The 19,142-nt window shown below is 43.0% G+C and overlaps 1 protein-coding gene across 1 annotated transcript in view; it reads left to right on the top strand.

Annotated features, from left to right (window-relative positions):
- The first annotated feature begins 5,414 nt into the window (after positions 1–5,414).
- Positions 5,415–19,142, top strand: part of ZNF652 (zinc finger protein 652) — a 32,363-nt gene continuing 18,635 nt past the window's right edge. Inside the window, exon 1 of the mRNA XM_083583020.1 lies at positions 5,415–5,846. The gene's annotated coding sequence lies outside the window, so the exon portion shown is untranslated. The remainder of the gene's footprint in view (positions 5,847–19,142) is intronic.

Below are 19,142 nucleotides of genomic sequence, written 5' to 3'. Positions count from 1 at the left end.
TGACGCTTCTTAACTGTGTGGTTTGTATTTAGCATGTTGACAGTGTTACCAAAATTTATGGTTTTGTTTGCTTTTCACAATTTGCATTTTCCATCAGAGGTGGGGAGGAAAATCTAGTGAAAAAATGTTGTGTGTGGATGGCAGATTGGGACTACAACTCCCATTAACCCTCAGCCAGGATGGTCAGTGATTCGGGATGGTGGCAGTTGTAGTCCAACAACATTTGGAAGGTACCGTGTTGACTGTTTTGCACTCAAGTAGTCCCAGGAAAGCGTCTAAAATCTTACAGCTGGTTCTGCCAGTGTTTAAGGTGAGCAAAAAACCAGGATTGCTACCCCACCCCACCCCCCGCTGCCCAGTTACTGAATTTAGTGTTCATTTGAATGTTAAAGGGCAGGACCTGCATTTGAATTGTGTGATTGACACATGCCTGGGACATAGCGAATCAGATTCTGGGAAAGATGCCTATCAAATTAATGCTTGGTTTCTAAATGTGTTTCGTTCATGGGCCTCATATTTCCACAGAAGCAGGTTTCTTTAAATTATATCCAACTGCGTTCTCAGAGTAAACCCCTTGAAATATTTGGGCCTATGTTAGTCCTCTTCATTTCAGTGAGTCTACTCTGAGGAGAACTAACATTGGATGCATATGTTAAGACCACTGGAAGAAAAAGATGTCCTGCCCAATGTTTTTTGAGACATGGCTAGGCAATAAATTGAGAAGCATGTATAGTATTAAGAACAAGGGCAGTAAGGTAATTGAAGCTAGGTGCTGTTCACCGGCAGAGTCAACAGATGATTCCTGCCACAGGCCAATGTTACATACTGGGCTGGCACTCAGAGCAGCATGTAGCAGCTGGGTCTAGCCACTCTAAATTTCCCACAATGCCCTGGGCCTAGCATTGCTCTGGGGCATTGTGGGAAATTAATGTGATGGCTAGAGTTAGCTGTCCAGCCCTGCTTTGCCACCGCAGCCAGGGCTCACTGACGGAAGAGATGACTCACCAAAACACATTTTGCCTAAGGCCCCCCTCAAATCTGCCTTGTAAGTTGAAACGTATGTTCAAAGTGTTGCATGGTCAATTTTGCAGTGCTTGTTTTCACAAGGCTGCTTTTGGCTGCCTACAGTGCCCCCACCTTTGATCTCAATTTTCACATGAAAGGACATGTCACCTGGGCAGAGAAAGAAAGGGAAACTGCATAACAAACCCACACCTGTTCGCATACTGCAGCCATTTGCCAACACACAGAGCGACACACCTGCCCCTCAGCTGCAGATCTTAATCGGGACCGTGATTTCCCTGTTGGCACTGGAGGCTGAAGATGCCTAATCTGCTTTCCACATAGATGCTCCCTAGCCTTCGGAATATTTCTCATGGCATTTTTCTCCCCAGGCATCCTGGCTGCAGTCCCAACAGATAATCTACCTTCCATATCCTCCCTGCGGTTTCACTTGGCAGCCGCTCCAAGCTTCAGTTCTTGCCGTACGTTGCCACATATACTTGTCTTCCAAGAAACAACGATCCCACTCTCATGCCAATGCGCAGGTGGTGTGAGAGTGTTTCTTCACCTGCAAATGTAGAAGCTGCGAGGCAGTTTGGAATGTGCTTTTGGATGCAGCGGGTGGAGAACGTCTGCGTGCCAACCTCACCATGATCTGCTCTCTGGGGAACACAGAAAGCAGTCGTATACCAGGTCAGATATTCTTTTACCATCTAGTCCAGGGTTGTCCAGGCATAGCTGACATGGTGCTCTCCAGGGGTATTGGATTATAACTCCCGCCAGTCCCATCCAGAATTGCCTATGGCAGGCATGTCCAAAGTCCGCTTCGGGGGCCTAATCCGGCCCGCTGGTCGGTTTAATCCAGCCCCTGTGGCAGTTTATTTCCTGGGGTAAAATCCTAAAAAAACCTCAACAGCTTCAATCCTAAAAGAAGCTCAAAGAAGCTCAACAACTCCACCCCTAAAAAACCTTTAAAAAGCTCAGCAATTTCAATCCTAAAAAAAGCCCAACAACTTTGGGGTAAAATCATAGAAACAGCGCAACAACTTCAATCCTTAAAAAAGGTCAACAACTTTGGTTGGTCCTTTGGTCAGCTCCCACGGCCCTTCACTTCATCAAATCTGGCCCTCTTTGAAAAAAGTTTGGACACCACTGGCCTATGGTCAGAGAAGATGGGAGTCATCTTTCAACAAAATCCCCAGGGCTACCCCGATCTACTCTGTATAGCACTGGCTCTCCAGGGTTTGTGGCAGGTATCCCAAGTAAGAATACAAAAAGATAGTACTTAATTATTGTTGACAGTATTCAATACCAATATGGGGGCCAGGAGAGAGCAAAAGGGATTATATGAGAGGTAAACATTTCCAAAATATTTTTGCTGTATTGTTTATATTCCACTTTTCCTCCAAGGAGCTCAAGGTGGTATATGTGGTTCTCCCCTCTCCTAACAACCAGTTCTATTTTTCTAGAAAAAAGGTGCCAGAACTCTCTTATAATGGCAACAGCATCTACCTGGAAGGTGCCGGAACTGAGTTCTGGCAAGTTCTGGCTGAAAAAAAGCCGTGAGATAATTCAGTCGACGGTGATTGGCTCAAAGTTACCCAAAGAGCTTCATAAATGAAAGGGGATTTGTACACCAATCTCTTAAATCCTAATCTGACACACTAACCACGACACCATACTGACTATGAATACATCCATCAATGCTCGGGAAGGGACAGCACAACCCCTTTTCCCACAGCCTGCCCTGACCCATTTGTCTTTTTTATATTTGTGTTATTAGTCATTGAAGTTTGTTCACTAAAAAGATGAAGCTGGCGATGATAATGATTATATAAAACCTTGCTTAAATATCAAACAAGTATATACAAATATCTTTGTTATGCCATATGTAGGTCAACACCAAGTCTACTCAGTCAAAAGGTTTCCACATATGGAATTCAGCCAGCAAGGGCTGTGCACATGCATAATCTGCCACTGAAGATATCTTAAATCAAAGCTGTAATGATGGTTCCTGATGGAGCAGTTTTTGTCTATTGTTGGATGCCCCTGTACCTGTTTGTTCCTGAGGATGTTTTGGTCTACATTTGAGGACTTGGCCTTTTAAAAGAAATGCACTGATTTGGGTAACACCTTGGCATGATAGTTCTTGAGACACACCCAGTCACTGTTCGTGGAAAGAATAATAAAAAGGGGGAGAATAAAAGACAGACTAGAAAAACATCAACCACCACCCAACTACCTTCAATAAAGCATCGTTCGTATGCTGCATACATTTCTACCTTCTAATTTTCAAAGCTGCTTTCCCCTTGGTTTCTTGGTCCGCCAACCCTAACAATCCTGGTATTTATGTTGGGATAGACTAAAACAGGCATAGGCAAACTCGGCCCTCCAGATGTTTTGGGACTACAACTCCCATCATCCCTGACCACTGGTCCTGTTAGTAGGGATGATGGGAGTTGTAGTCCCAAAACATCTGGAGGGCCGAGTTTGCCTATGCCTGGACTAAAATGAATGACAAGAATGCCCACTAGAAACAACGGCAGCTTTTTCTTATGGGAGCTTAGGATGCTGCCTTGCACTGAGTAGAAGATAGTGGTCTATCTAGCTAACAGTCATCTATGCTCACCAGCAGTGATTATTAAGAATTGCAGACAGGATTATTTCCCTAGTTACCCGGCAGTGCTGGAGACTGAACCTGAGTTTTTTTTCTGCACACAAACCAAGCGCTCTACTTCCGTGGAGCAGTCATATAAAAAAGGTCATTTGGAGAGCTCATTATTTCCTAAGGGCCTTCGGATAGCTCCCATTGTTTCCAGTGGCAATGGGCATTCTCGTCATTAATTTCCAAAGTGTAAATTGGATTTGTTTTCCCCTCATGGATAGCAACCACTGCTGCTTTTCTGGCTTCATTGTGATATAAGTAAAAAAAAACTGGTCCTTTTCCCTTATGGGGTACCCAAGAGCCCATATAGAGTCTTTTTGTAGGTTCTCTATCGGTATGAGAAAATAAGAGAGACCAACCAGAGAATATTGAGAAGCAAAGCAGCTAGTAAGCCTGATCTTTATTGACTGTTGCAACAGGGTGCTCCCCCACATGTAGGAGAGAGGAGGAGGACCTTGAACAATGGCACACTAGCCATTTTGAAATTCCCTGCCCTGGAGCTCAAGACCACCCCTCCATACATCATACCTACATCACAGAAAAGGCGGTCTACAACAGAAATTTGAATGTTGTTGTTTTTCCTGTCTGCCAGGTTATCTGATAATGCCTTATCTGATTGCCTTTTCTGGTAGTCTGGCCATGTCTTTGAGATAAAAAGGTAAAGGGACCCCTAACCATTAGGTCCAGTCGTGGCCAACTCTGGGGTTGCGGAGCTCATCTCGCTTTATTGGCCGAGGGAGCTGGCGGACAGTTTCCGGGTCATGTGGCCAGCATGACTAAGCCGCTTCTGGTGAACCAGAGCAGCACATGGAAACGCCGTATACCTTCCCGCCAGAGTGGTACCTATTTATCTACTTGCACTTTGATGTGCTTTTGAACTGCTAGGTTGGCAGGAGCAGGGACCAACCTTGGCTCTGTGGTTTAACCCACAGCACCACCCGCGTCTCATTCTTTTAGATGGTAATTACTTAATTCCTGAGACAATGGGAAGGTTATTTCACCTCCTCCCTCCTTGCACCCACCCTCACAAAGATTAACTGAAGAGCGTGCATTCTCAGTGCCGGACTCCGTGCCTTCCCACACTTTCCAACCACCATCAGCAGCTGTAGTATTTATTAAAACCTTCCACAGAAATACTGGGTTTTTTAATTCTTTTAATAAAAAATTAATAAAAATAAAAAACCCCGATCGGTCTTAATGCACACAAACAAACAGACAGACAGACAGACAGACAGAGAGAGAGAGACGAAGGATAAACATGGAAATGGCGGGATATTATAATTGCTATTAACATATATATTTCAGTGAAACTAGCAGAAATTCGTAGCTGCCGCTGGTCACGCATGCGCGGATGGCTCCCTCCTTCCCTCCCGCACCGTTTTGTTGTGTTGGCCCTCGGCCCCGCCCCTTCCTCCCGTCTCACCTGAGGCGGTGAGAGCAGAGCGCGCGAGCGCGGAGACGTTGATTCCTACCACGCACGCGCCGCCGTCCGAGCCAGCCAGCCAGCCAGCGTTCGAGGGTGGAGGGAAAGGAACAGAACGGCCGCGCTTCAGAGAAAGTGGCGCTCGCGCCTATTGCGCGCGCAGGTTACGAGCTGGGCGGGGCGGCGAACGGAGTAAAGGGGGAGGGGGAGGAAGAGGGAAGCCGCCGCGCGTTCTCGCGCGAAGTCCTCCTCAGGCGACGACAGCGACGACGCAAGCGCAGTCGCTGTCTTCCTTTACGACGAGCCAGCCAGCCAGTCAAGCCAGCCAGCGACGCTGAAGGAAAAGCGAAGAGAGAGAGAGAGCGCGCGCGGGGCGGAGGAGGAGGAGGGGGGGGGGGTGTTGCGAGTGGAGCGGGCGGTGCAGTCGCGAGGCTGAGTGTCTGACTGACTTTGGTTGGCTACGGCGGCGGCCACGTAGCGCTGCGGCGGCGGCGGCCGCCGAGGGGAGGGCGAGCGACAGGGAGAGCGTCAGTGGGAGCAGCCGCTGGAGCGGCGGGGCCTAGGCCTGGTCCTGAGGCGGCGGCGGACGAGGAGGGGGCTCGAGCCCGGGGGGAGGGCAGGAAGGAAAGAGGGCCCTGGCCGCCCCTACCTTCCCCCCTCCCCTGCCTAGGCATGGACCGCGGCGGCGGCGGAGGAGGAGGCGGAGCGGCGACGGAGGAGCAGCGCCGGTGGCAGCCCCGGAGAGTCCCGGCCTGGGTGAGTCCGTGCAGGAAAAGCGGCCCTCCGGCTGGGGAAAGGGCAGGCCGAGCTCCTCCTGCTCAGCTCCACAGCCTCCTTCTTTTTTGCTTAATTGTTGGTAACGTGCCTCCCGCTTCGAAGTGCCAACGAGGCCCGGCTGGGGAGCGTCAGGGAGGGGCGAGCGTGCACCTGAGCATGTGCAGAGTGCTCTTGCTTGCTTGGGATCTGGACAGTTGAGATAGTGTCATGGGGGGTTGGGGTCGGAGGGTTTGGCTGCCGGGAGCGTTTCTTCCTTAAAACTGGCAATCTTTTTGGACCACGGAGGATAAATGGGGAGAGATCTCGTGGGCCGAGTTTTTTTTTTGGGGGGGGGGGAGCTCAGTTGGTCGAAGGGTTGAAAGTTGAAGGCTGTGTGTGGGTTTTGGAAAGTTGAGGTGGAAGGTGCTTCTTCAGCAGAGAAGTTGGCATAGAGGGGAACATTTAGTTTGGCATCACTTTAAAGGTTTGGCGTGGTTGGAGGAGGAAGTTGTGCCGTCTCCTGAGACAACTCTGATGCTGGGAATATCTCCGTTTAATGCGGATCTTGGGAATTGGGGGAAGGGAAGCAGTGTTAAGAGACTCCTTGCACCCTCGGGTGACATTAGGTCCGCGAAATAGTAGAAAAGTTAAAAAAAGAAAAAGTTCCACTACTGAAGTAGAAATGTTATCATTTCCCAACACACAGTTTTCCTTCTCTTCCAAACCACTGCTATTTGAAGTTTGATATTTGATATGATTAAAATCAGGGCTGTAAAAATCCCAGATTTCCGATGACCAACCTCCTCATCTGCAAATAAGCTACAGGTGTCTAATGTTTGTAAATTGACTTAACTTCAACCTGTGCATGGTTGGAGCAGGCAGATCAATGTGTTATGTCACACTATTTTCATAAAAGCTTACCTTGGAGTATATGTTTGGATGGTGTACCTCTATGCAACCTGAATCTAACTCCTAGAAAGTCTGGAAATTAATTAGTTAAGTCCTATTTAAAATCTCATTTTGTAGAAAAAGAAAGTTACACATTTGTTTCAAACATCATTGTTTAAATACTCCCTACTCTTAAAATGCTCCTCTGGTGATAGATTGGAGAACTGTTAGGCTGCTATACAGCAGACTTTTGGAGAGTGTTACTATTGCTCTTTCTCACAAGGATACCAGTGGGAGAACTCAGGTGATTTGTGGTGGAGAGCACCATGATGGATCCTGGAGTAAAGCAGGAGAGACAAATGGAATAGTTTTGTTCAGGTGAAATAGGATTCATAAGAAAATAGATGCAAATCTACTCTCCTTCAAATTGTGCCTGATGTGAGAATTAGGTATGTTCATGTAAGCTAGTCTCTGGGTGTCAGTAGGGGTTGCTGAACTGGGGTGGTGGAGTTATTCTGTACTCCAGATAGAAGTTTGTGCAGCTAGGAAAACAATTGGAGCTATTTGCATGATGGATGGGGTTTACAGCTTTTGGCATGATGAAGATGGAGAAAGGATCTACTCAAAACCTTCTGGAGTGATGCAGTTAAATGTATGCCCTGCAGAGATTGTTGCACCAACTGAAACTAGGAAGAGATGTGATCAAAATCTGAACCCCTTCTTCTTGTGCCCCCTCCACATGGCTCCCTGTTTGTGGAATGCTGTCACCGGGGAGGCTCGCCTGGGGTCTTTATTACATATCTTTAGGTGCCAGGCAAAAGTATTTCTTTATAATCAGGTTTTTGGCTGATTGAACATTCTATGTAGCCTTTTAAATTGGTTTGTGTTAGTGTTTGTTCTGTATTTTATGTTATCATTTTGTATTTGTATGTTGTGAAGCACCCTGTGATCTTCAGATGAAGGGAAGTATACAAATAATAATAATAATAATAATAATAATAATAATAATAATAATAATGGTGGTGATGATGATGATGATGATGATGATGTTGCTCCTAAACAAGTTGTGGGCCGTATCATAGAACTGAATCATAGAATTGTAGTGTTGGAAGGGACCTAGTACAACTCCCTGCAATGTAGGAATATTCAGCTTCCTTGTGTGGGGATCGAACCTGCAACCTTGTCATTTTCAGCACCACACTATTCAGGCTAGATATATATTGGGAAGCCTTAGCATCAAGTTTGTTTTGCTAGGTGTAACTGGCTAATGGTAGCAGCTGGCAACAAGGGTTAATGAGGGAAAGAGGAGGGTGGAGAGTTATGTATGTGCATACAGGGTTGCATGACAACCCAACTCATGTGGGCATGCTCTTACTGCCCTTTACCCCCTACTCTTTATGCAGTATATGGTCACCTAGCAAATAGAATCTATTATGCTATCCCAGTTCAGATCCTTCAGCTAAATATCCATTTTACAGCACTTTAAATGTATGGAAAAAATCAGTACAACTTAACTGGAAGGTGCAGGGATCACTGGATCTTGACTGTTTTCACACCCGAATACTGCATCCTGTAGAATTCTATCAGTTATATTTTTTCTGCACAATCAGAATTAATTTCAAAAACAAAATGCTTTTTCTGTGCAGCCTAAGCAGAAGCAGTTAGCAATGTTATAGTTAATAGTTGCCGCTTGTATTCACTTACCCCTGTCCACTCCCGTGCTCACAGTTGTGATTAATATTCTTCCGTTATGAATGGTCTCTGTCACCATTAAGGAAAAAAGGTAGGAAGAGTCCAGCATATATGTAGACTGTCCCTGGATCAAGGGACTTTTCTTATTTAAGTTCTCAAAGCTTTTAACCTTGCTCAAGGTTGTCATCTGAACTAGCCAGATGCTTAACTGAGAATCAATCGCAGTCAGTCCATCCTTTGAAAATTAAGACTTTAGAGTTATCTTGCCCCCAGACGGCAAGTAGACATTCAGTTTTGGTGATTGTAACCTTGGTTTAAAGAGTCATTTGGAACCTAGCTTATATATGAGAGTTTCTAACACTGGTAGGTAGTGTGCTGCCTTGGGAGAAATGGAAGTACAGTGGTACCTCTGGTTACAAACACTTCAAGTTACAGACTCCGCTAATCCGAAAGAAAGGCTGCACTTGCTGTAATACCTTGTGATCTAAAATAATCCTACGAAAGTTTGAGTGTACATTGGTTCTTTGAGGGTGACTTGTATTTACTGAAATGCCTTCTGTAAAGGTGTGCGGGGTTTAAAAATAATAATAGCCTAATTTGCCTAGGAAATTTTTGCAAATTTGTATTGCAAATAGAATTTGCTATTTTAGCCTTTTTTATTAAAAAAAACCAGCACTTTGAGGAACCAAAGCTAAATCTTTGAAACAGCCACGCTTGCCTAATATTGTATTTGCAGTTGACATCCATTCACTGATACTAATTAACTTATGAAATGGAAACTTTTCCACCAAAAAATAAAGTGCTGGGAAGATTTCCTTTCCACATCACTGCTGCCTTAGCAGAAGCATGCATGAGCTGGGGTGAAATAGGATTGTACTTGGTAGATGTGGCTACTTCAATCAGGACAGGTAGGGATGGGATGAAAAACTGTTTTTTCTAGTGTTTAGATCTGGAATATGGTGGGATTTCTTGATGGTGCAAGTGCTTGGGAGGCTGTATATGTGCTTGTGTTATTAGGCATGCTGATAACACTCAGACACTCCTAGGGTAACAAATAGTACAGTGTGCATGCCCGGGGTTGTTTTCAACAGGACTGTGTTCAACTTTGGGTCCTGGGGAAGTTTTGGCGGTGTCCATATTCAGACTGTAGTGATTTGAGATAATGTTTTCCATTAATTCTGTTATAGTGTTGTATTTGCGCTTCATTTTAGTTTCTGTTGAGGTACATGGATTGCATAAAACAGAGGTTTAAAATGAGATACAGGGGATGGTTCTGTGTATTAAATTTCTGTGATATGCTGAGTGTCATTCCTCTTGTCTTCTCTTCTCTTCTCTCCTCCCTCCCTAGGGTGTCCTTAATTGTTCCAGGACTGGCTGTGGTGTATATGTGATTATTGCAAGAATTGAATAGCAGCTTGTGTTGATTTGTGACTGGCCTGTCATTTGACGTGTCCTCTGCATTCACTCTGGCGATACTATTTACAGCCAACATTATGCTAGCGTTTGTTGACTCCTGTGCAAAATTAATGTGCACTACATTATGATGAGTTCATCTTGATAGCATGGGACGGAATTGTAGAAGTCAAAGTAGCTTATAAAAGCAATGGATACGCTGCAGCATGCAGTTATACGCATGCAGATTTTTTTGACTTTAACTGTGCATTGTTTTGCATCTCATGTCTCTAACCTAGAGAAACATGGGATCAGCAGAAGGCACAGAATAGTTACTATTCTTATTTATTTATTTATTTATTTAGAATATCTATATCCCACCTTTCCAGCTGAATATTGCTGAAGGTGCCTAACATTCAAAATAAAAATGATGATAGCTACAATTCTGTGATTCTGTGTTGCTGTTGAGTTAATCCGTCCCTTGTCTTCTTTTCTGCAGCAGACCCAAGGTTTACATGATTAGTAAAAGAGACAAGGATCTTGTGAACTGGCTCAAAATCATGCTAGCACCTTGAGGAATCTCATTCTCTATTCCATTAGTCCTTCCTTTCATTATTTACTGGTGCCAGTTAAGACGGTCCTTTTTAACTTACAGGTAGGGTGATAATGATACTTCACAAACTTTTTTTAAACTCCAGTTGTCACAGGGCTGAAGCTTATCAATTATTTTACTGTGCAATCACTTCTAGATGTTTTATGGAAAGTGATTCATAAACAGAATCAAAATGTGGTTTATTTGCAGCTGACATAAATACTATAAATTATTGATAGTGTATATTTTTTTAGTTTGGAGATTAAACAATTAGGGACTGGCAAAAACTTTTCTTGCCTTTGCATCATCTCCTCCCACTTCCCCTCTTTCTAGTGTGCTCAACAACGGCAATTCTTAAAAAACCTCAACAACTTTGATCGGCCCTCATGCACGTTCACTTCATCAAATCTGGCCCTCGTTGAAAAAAGTTTGGGCACTCCTGTCCTATGCGATCCACACATTCATAAGCTTATATCAGGATGGATTAAAAATAGATTTTTGTTAATAATAATAATAATAATAATAATAATAATAATAATATCAATGGTAGTTTTGTAACTATCAAATAGTGGCAAGTTAAAATGAAATCTGAACTGTTTACAAGCAGATGCTTAAGTCTATAGTTTATATTTTATTTATTTAATCATGACTGTTAACAGATTAAATGAAACCAGTTTTCTGTGCATAAAAAGAACTCTGGGGAAGGAGATCTCATTTATGAGGTAGATCATTATATATAGCACCCTAAATAATATGTTACCTGTTATTGTTGTATTTGTGTTGGGTCCAAGTTATTGCAAAGCGTTAGGGTCCATGAGGTGCCATGGTATAAGCTACCTGGTTCGCCTTCAAAGCCCATATGGGCAGTCTGGGTACTCCTGTAATATTTCAATGGTTGTAATCCTTGTATGACCACACTTAAAATACTGTGAATAGTTTGGGTTCCCAGTCTTCATGAGGATATTGTAGAGCTGGAAAGGGTTCAAGAAAGGGAAATCAAAATTATCAATGGGCTGGAACATTTTCTCGATGAAGGAAGGATGCAACTGCAGGGCATGAAAAGAGGTTTATAAAATTTTGTGTAATCTGAAGAAAAGTTTGTAACTGTCTCATTACCAGAACTTGGATGGTCATGATATTCAAGGAAATTAATTGACGGCTTTATGGAATTTCTTAAGTTTAGGATACTTTACTACAGAGCTTTCCAAACTTTTCATGTTGGTGACACACTTTTTAGACATGCATCATTTCACGACACAGTAATTCAGTTTTACTAGCAAACCAGAGGTTAAACTAACCACTTTCTAGCCCTGGGAGGAGCGCAGGGAGCGTTCGCGCAACATACCTCCACACTGCAGCCAACACATTAACGTGTCATGACACACAGTTTGGAAAGCTCTGCTTTACTAGATGGTTTGATCGTATGATCTTGTAAAGGCTCTTACATGCGATCAGGGCTTCTCATTGTGTAAGGTCCTGTTGAATTTTAGGCTGTCTTTTAGCTGGTATAGTATCAGTTGTTGGCATCCATGCTGGTTTGGAAAATCTGTGCATTTGAAAATGAGAAACATGCTCTTGATGATTTAAACAACCTATCATTTGTCGTGCACTCAAGCACATTCACCTTTCTTTTCAACCCCTATCAGACTTCCAGTTTTGCCTGGCATCTCCACCCTGTTCTTCTACTGCCCACTTTAGATAAAGGTAAAGGGACCCCTGACCATTAGGTCCAGTCGTGACTGACTCTGGGGTTGCGGTGCTCATCTCGCTTTGTTAGCCAAGGGAGCCGGCATACAGCTTCCGGTTCATGTGGCCAGCATGACTAAACCGCTTCTGGCGAACCAGAGCCGCACACGGAAACGCTGTTTACCTTCCCACCAGAGCGATACCTATTTATCTACTTGCACTTTGACGTGCTTTCAAACTGCTAGGTTGGCAGGAGCAGGGACCGAGCAACGGGAGCTCACCTTGTCACGGGGATTCAAACAGCTGACCTTCTGATTGGCAAGTCCTAGGCTCTGTGGTTTAACCCACAGCACCACCCGCGTCCCTTTACATGTATGGTTATGACCCTATTCTTTTCCAGGTGTTCCTTTGTATGCTTTTTCTCACTGCATTTGTGTGCATGTAGCAATTCATGTTATACTTAGATGGGGCAGAAGAATCAATTCATTTCTCAGTTGGGGTGAAAACAAATAGTCATCCTAGCAGATGTCAGTTAAGTGTTGAACTAATTGTTGAAGTGCTGACACTTATTTTTGAAACACACACAACATATTTTCAACACAGAAAATAACTTCTCCTCTTCCCAATTTACAAATAGACTGTAAGTAGAAATTTGTGGTTCCTTGGGAAAATCACCTGAAAAAATAATAACTTTGAAATTGCTTGATTTGTCTGGTATTGTGTTACAAATTTTTATCAAGCAATGCATTTTTAGAAATGGGGAAAAAAATCAATAGAATATTATATGACATTAGGAAAAAGCTGGACTTTGCAGCCTGTTCAAATTATACATACACAGCAATTATTATTTTCCATAATTTTCTTTCTGTTAGCCATGGAGAGGTAAAAAGGTGAAACCGCACATCCAGCCACTAGAAACCTCATTCAGCCATCCTTCTGGCTTCTACAATGTCAGCCATATTTCAAGCATATTTATGCAACCCCAAGGGCTCAGAACTTGTTTTTTTCATGAAAAATGAGATTCTCAAGAAACTGAACTCTTATGCCTGGAAAGATGGTTCATGGAAACATGATAACAGCTTAGTAAAATGTTCTGTGTGCTAACAATTCTTTTAAGGTTCAGACTGAAGCCTCTCTCAGGCTTTCCTGCTCAGTATGGGAAGGTTAGGAGTGGAGCAGGCAATAATGGATTGGAGGTGAGCTTGCCACTCCCCCTACACATGTCATCCCTGTACATGTTCGTTTCAATGCACGAATAGGATTTCAGGTTTCTGTGTTACTTTGGTCTATTGATTCATCACTGTAGATGGATTTTGCATCTTTTTGAACTTTAGTTCAAAACTGACTTACTGAAATTTGTCATGTCTTCAGTACATTCAGATTCATATACTACCTTTTTCATCTATTATTCCAATGTGGCATTCCATGCTTTTATAGTGAGGAACACAGTGCTATTAGGGTAGAAGATTGAAAGCTTTCACTTTTGGTTTTGAATAAATCAGTTTCCTGATACACAAGCTTTCATTTTTCTTCCTTCATGTGTGGAAAAGGGAGAGAGAGAGCACATGTGGCAGATCAACACAGCTCATTCTTATAACGCTGAACGATTAATTAATGAACAGTGACTGAGATTTGTTTCCTTTAATTTCCTTTAATGTTTACTTGGGCTGTGTACACACCATACATTTGAAGCACAGTCAGAGCACATTCCCACCCCCACCCCCCATGCTAAAAAAATATCCTGGAAGTTTGGTCTTCACGGAGCTACAGTTCCTCAGCACCTGCAAAACTACAGTTCCCATGGTTCTTTGAGTGAGTGTGTATGCAGCCTTGGTCAGGAATGTCAGTCTTTGTCTTAAGGTGTTTTGTTAATTAAAAAAAAAGTTTATAATAAAAAGCGTAACTATAGTCAGTAGGAATTGTTTCTTCGCAACCTGTTTTCTGTCCCTGTTCTACTCTAATCTTTTGTATAAAGCATTTGCTGAGGTCTGGTTTAAATGTTTTATCACCCACCTGATAGATTTTTATTAGGATATTGTGGGTCCTTCATGGAACAGTATATAAGACTTGTTTTAAATATTCCTTTTCTATACAGTTGCTTTAATATGACTGTCATTGCACCCTCCGTTTTAGCAGGAAAATCACGGGCCTGCTCTGCTTGGCACAGCTGTAGAACTTTCAAATGCATTAGGGGGAATATATTAAAACCAGTTTTTTAAATGATTGTATCACTTTGAGCTATTTCATGTGTTAGATCTGTAATTCGTTCTTTAAAAATATTTTGATGCGTGACTGGAAATGAATTTGTAAAATAGTGGAACTGGGTTTGGTTTGGTGTGACATGAACTTAGCTTACATAGATTCTTCATCTTAGATTTTTCATGAGGTATACACAACTTGATTGCAATAAGAATGGGAAGGAGACCATACAGATGAGCAGTACCTGGGTGATGACTTGGTCCCATCTCCCATCTCATCCAGTTTTGCCTCATCTTCTATTTTCTTTGTTGCCTGCATCCTGCCTTTCACTGTTCCTTGTTCTCTATTCTCTTATCTTAAGTGTCTGACTCTTTCTGCTTTTCTCTTCAGTCGACTTCTGCTATTACTTTCTTCAAGGAACAGGGGGAGTGGTATTCTTGTGACAGTGACTGCTATTGTACCAATTCTTACCATTGTCTGAGACCTCAGTGCCCCTTTATTTGCATACATTGTTTGCTAGGCATGCAAGGAGTGGATAGCTGGGAACTGGTGCAATGGCTGACAGTTGTTACAATCATTTTCCCTTTTCTTCAAAAGCAGAGTACTGTACTGTTTTATTCCTTTCTGCAGTTCTCAGAGTGAAGGGTACTTGGGGAGCTTCCAAATGAAAGGGTGATGGTTCCCCAAACACCTTTTATTACCTTCCCTGCCACTTAACTTCAACTTGGATTTGCTCCTGCCCATCAAATGGCAGGGAATGTGTATGGAAATGTGTCTAAATATGTGGCAGAAGCAGCTATTTGGGGGTAAGTGAGAGCCTCTGCTAACTTTCACAGCTGACTTTCCTAGAGAATTATTTCTGGCTTCTATCCCCTGCTTTCTTTCCCTCTCGTCTGTTAGGCACCTCCTCTATACCTTTACATCAGGCCCTTGCCTTCTTTCTGTTTTACCCTATTCAGGTGTAACTGTTCCTTGTAGCTACATTAGCAATGCATCCTTGAAATGTGCATTGAAATACAGTGGTACCTTGGTTCTCAAATTTAATCTGTTCCAGGAGTCCATTCCAAAACATTCCAAAACCAAAACATTCCAAAACCAAGGTATGCTTTCCCATAGAAAGTAATGCAAAATGGATTAATCTGTTCCAGGATGTTGAAAAACTACCCCTAAAACACTTCTCCCCACCGCCTCAATCAGCACAATCTTTCAATCTCCCTCTCTCGATCTCTCTCTCGTCAAAGCAGCTAGGCTGTGGAGCGCTGCCAGGACACTTCTTCCCACTGCCCCAGTCAGCGCGATCTTTCGATCTATCTCTTGTCAAAGCGACTGGGCTGCTGGGATGCTTCTCCTCACCTACCCAATCAGTGCGATCTCTCTAGAAACAGAAGTGCAACACTATAAACAGAAGCTCAGGACACATTCGACTTCCCAAAAAAATTTGAGAACCGGAGCGCTCACTTCCAGGTTTGCGACGTTTGGGTTCTAACTTGTTCGTGAACTAGGCTGTTCGAGAACCAAGGTACCACTGTATATCTGAGAGAGACTGCATCTGTGTGAGTGAATGTTGGTCTCAGCTTCCTTTCCCTTTGCTTCAACTTCTTTTAAGTCTCTCCTTCCTACAGGTTTATTACTTTTTTTCTGAAATATATCCTAGGTCAGAAGTGGGGAACCTCCAGTCTGCAGATCAAAAGTTGCCTTTCAGGTCTCTCTGTCTAGCCCTTGGGACTCCACTTAGGCCTAGCCATACTCTGCACCATCCATGAGTGCTTCTGGTCCATTCCACCACTAGCATGTAGTCTCATAAGATTGCTCACAATGTGATGTAATCTGCACCCAGTCCTAGGCATTTCAAGCATTAACACCCCCCGCAATGGTTCTAATTGCAACTTTTAGTTGTTGAAGCTTCAGGGTTTTGGATAAGCAAACAAAGCATGTTCTGTTGACTAGTGGCGTCACAGCCTCCCTTCTTTTTGCCTTAAAAGATAGTTTCTTACTTGTATTCTGCAGGAAGTATTTGGAGTTCAGCAGACATTCACCCAAGCACAAACAGGTTCTCCAAATGCTGTAGTGCAGACAACAGAAAAATAATTACAGAAGATGCTGCACTGTTTAATGTGTCATCTGCTTTATGCTTATCTTCACAACAGTCATGTGAAATAAACCGTTGTTCAAGTTTTTCTTGTGAGAAATTGTGGACCAAAGTATGAACAGTGTTAAATTCATGTTCACAGTTAATGTATCTGTATTTTTTGTTAAATAGTAGTGATGTGTGTATATTCAGGGTCAGCTGCTATTGCACATCAGAAACCTGGGAGAGGCAATTTTCATTGGGAACTTAATGTGAAGGGAAAGTTGTATCCTGCAGTCCTGATCTCTCCCTCCTTAGTCCTCTCCCTACAGCTCCTTGTGTGGCTCTTATTAAACCCTAAAACAACCCAGATATGTTAAATGTGATCAGAGGATGTTCTTGGTGGTCATATGCTAGTTGTGGAGTACTTTCCCCAGAGAAATTTGTCTGGCACCTATATTATTGTTCACTGGGCACCAGGCTAAGACTTTTGTTTATTTTCCCAAGCCTTTTAGTTTCATTTTTAATCCTCCTTTACTGTTTTATGCTACTTTTATGATTTCGTGACTTTTTGCTTATTGTACAGTGTTAGAAACTGAGATATGAAAGTTAGGAGCTACATGGCACCTTAAACCTAGGTTATGGGTGCCACAACGGAATGTTGAGGCACACTTTTTAATAATAATAATACAAAGTTGAAAATGAATGAACTGCCCCTAAAATCTTATGTTCATTTTTCACATGGTCTAGTCCTCATCTGAAGACTGCAAAAAATAAAGCCATGCTTTCCCTGCCCTCCCCTCAAAACACTGCCTTTCTGTGAGGCCAGCTTCGAGGCAGAACCTATCTGCTTGCCTTATGCTGCAGTGATTTCTTGGAAGTCGAGCAAGCAGGAATTTCTCCTCCCATGCCGTCAGCAGCGGCAGTTTTAATCTGAAATCTTAGTCACAGTACTGTGCCCAGAGCTCAGAAGTTGCTCGAGTTAATGAAATTCCCAGTGGCAAAATGCACCTAGAACAATGGGAGCATCGAACGCTGTTACTTTATGTTTGTATTTCCCTTTTCAGTTGTTTTGTTCTTTTCTGTAAGCCATCCTGGAATATAATTGAAAGGTGGTATAAAAATGTTTTATTTTTATATGGTTGGAACAGGGTAAAGAGAATGTTGAAAACGTAACAGTTGACTTCAGGAATTTGTTTGCTGTTAGATCCATTCAGCAGTCCTCTCTCCCCCTCCCCCTACCCAGTCTAGTGCTGCAGTTTTAGGGCAACAGGCAGTTGCTTGGTTGTCTTGCTAAACCAGTTTCTTTAGGGGGGAAAATCACAAATGGAAACTACTGGTAGAACATAGTTTCTAGACCATGGGTAGGCAAACTAAGGCCCCGGGGGCCAAATCTGGCCCAATCACCTTCTAAATCCGGCCCACGGACGGTCCGGGAATCAGAGTGTTTTTACATGAGTAGAATGTGTCCTTTTATTTAAAATGCATCTCTGGGTTATTTGTGGGGCATAGGAATTCATTCAGTTCCCCCCCCAATATAGACCGGCCCCCCACAAAGACTGAGCAACAGTTGACTGGCACCCTGCTGAAAAAGTTTGCTGACCCCAGAAATAATGTATGCCTATGCTATTTGCATAATTAATCTATGGGTTTTTATTTGGACACACAAAGTACATGCAACTGTGAAGCTGTATAGAAACTGACCTGGAAGGGAGCAATTGATCACAGTGTATTGTAGTACGGTTTGCTGTCAAAAGGCAAAAACCTAAGCTGTTTGTGCATTTACATGCTGTCAAGAAAGTTACTTGGTATGTAAGAGTCTTTTTAATGTTTCAGCTTTTGAAGGGAAGGCATGGCAGTAGCAAACTGGAGCTGTTTTTTTTTTTTTTGGTGCACGCTGGCCAGAACACCCCCCCCCCCCCACTGGCAGGTGGACAATTCATTTTTATTGGTTCTGCCATTTGAGTTCTTGCTTTGCTGTGCTTCTCTGCAGCATGGAAAAAGTGACTGCACCTAAAAGACACTGTAGGAGGCATGTCCTTAGGGACTATATGTATTCTGAAAACTACTGTATTTTTTGCTCTATAAGACTCACTTTTTCCTTCCTAAAAAGTAAGGGGAAATGTGTGTGCGTCTTATGGAGTGAATGCAGGCTGCGCAGCTATCCCAGAAGCCAGAACAGCAAGAGGGATTGCTGCTTTCACTGCGCAGCGATCCCTCTTGCTGTTCTGGCTTCTGAGATTCAGAATATTTTTTTCTTGTTTTCCTCCTCCAAAAACTTGGTGCGTCTTATAGAGCGAAAAATACAGTATGTAGCAAGTGTGCATCTTCAACCTTTGAAATAGTTATGTAACTGCTGAAAGCAGATCATTCGAACATGTGTCTGGTATATATGCCTTATTCCACACTTATAAATCCATTGTCTTAGACACCTTGCTACACAAAAAAAACTACTACTTTTCATCAAACCCAGGCAAGACACCCTAGTTCTAGAATACATGTGTGTGACCAGTAGTGGATTAAATACAGATGGAAGAATTTAAACTAAATTCAGATAAGATAGCTGATGATAACTCAGTAGACTGGTTGAAGAAATGCCTTTTTTGAATAGGGTCAACTTTGCTGTAAAGACCAAGTTTGTAACTTACGTTTGTTGCTGGACTCAGTGTTGCTCCTTAATTCCTAGCTGATGGCTACGACCTGGAGTGCCTTTTATCGGCTTTGGCTGATATACTGACTATGGCTGTTGCTGGAAAATAGAAACCTGACCATGGTTATC

The sequence above is a fragment of the Podarcis filfolensis genome (assembly GCF_964270895.1).
Source record: "Podarcis filfolensis genome assembly, chromosome: 13".
NCBI lineage: Eukaryota > Metazoa > Chordata > Lepidosauria > Squamata > Lacertidae > Podarcis > Podarcis filfolensis.
The sequence above is the reverse complement of the archived record's forward strand: the minus strand, read 5'-3'. Positions and strand labels throughout refer to the sequence as shown.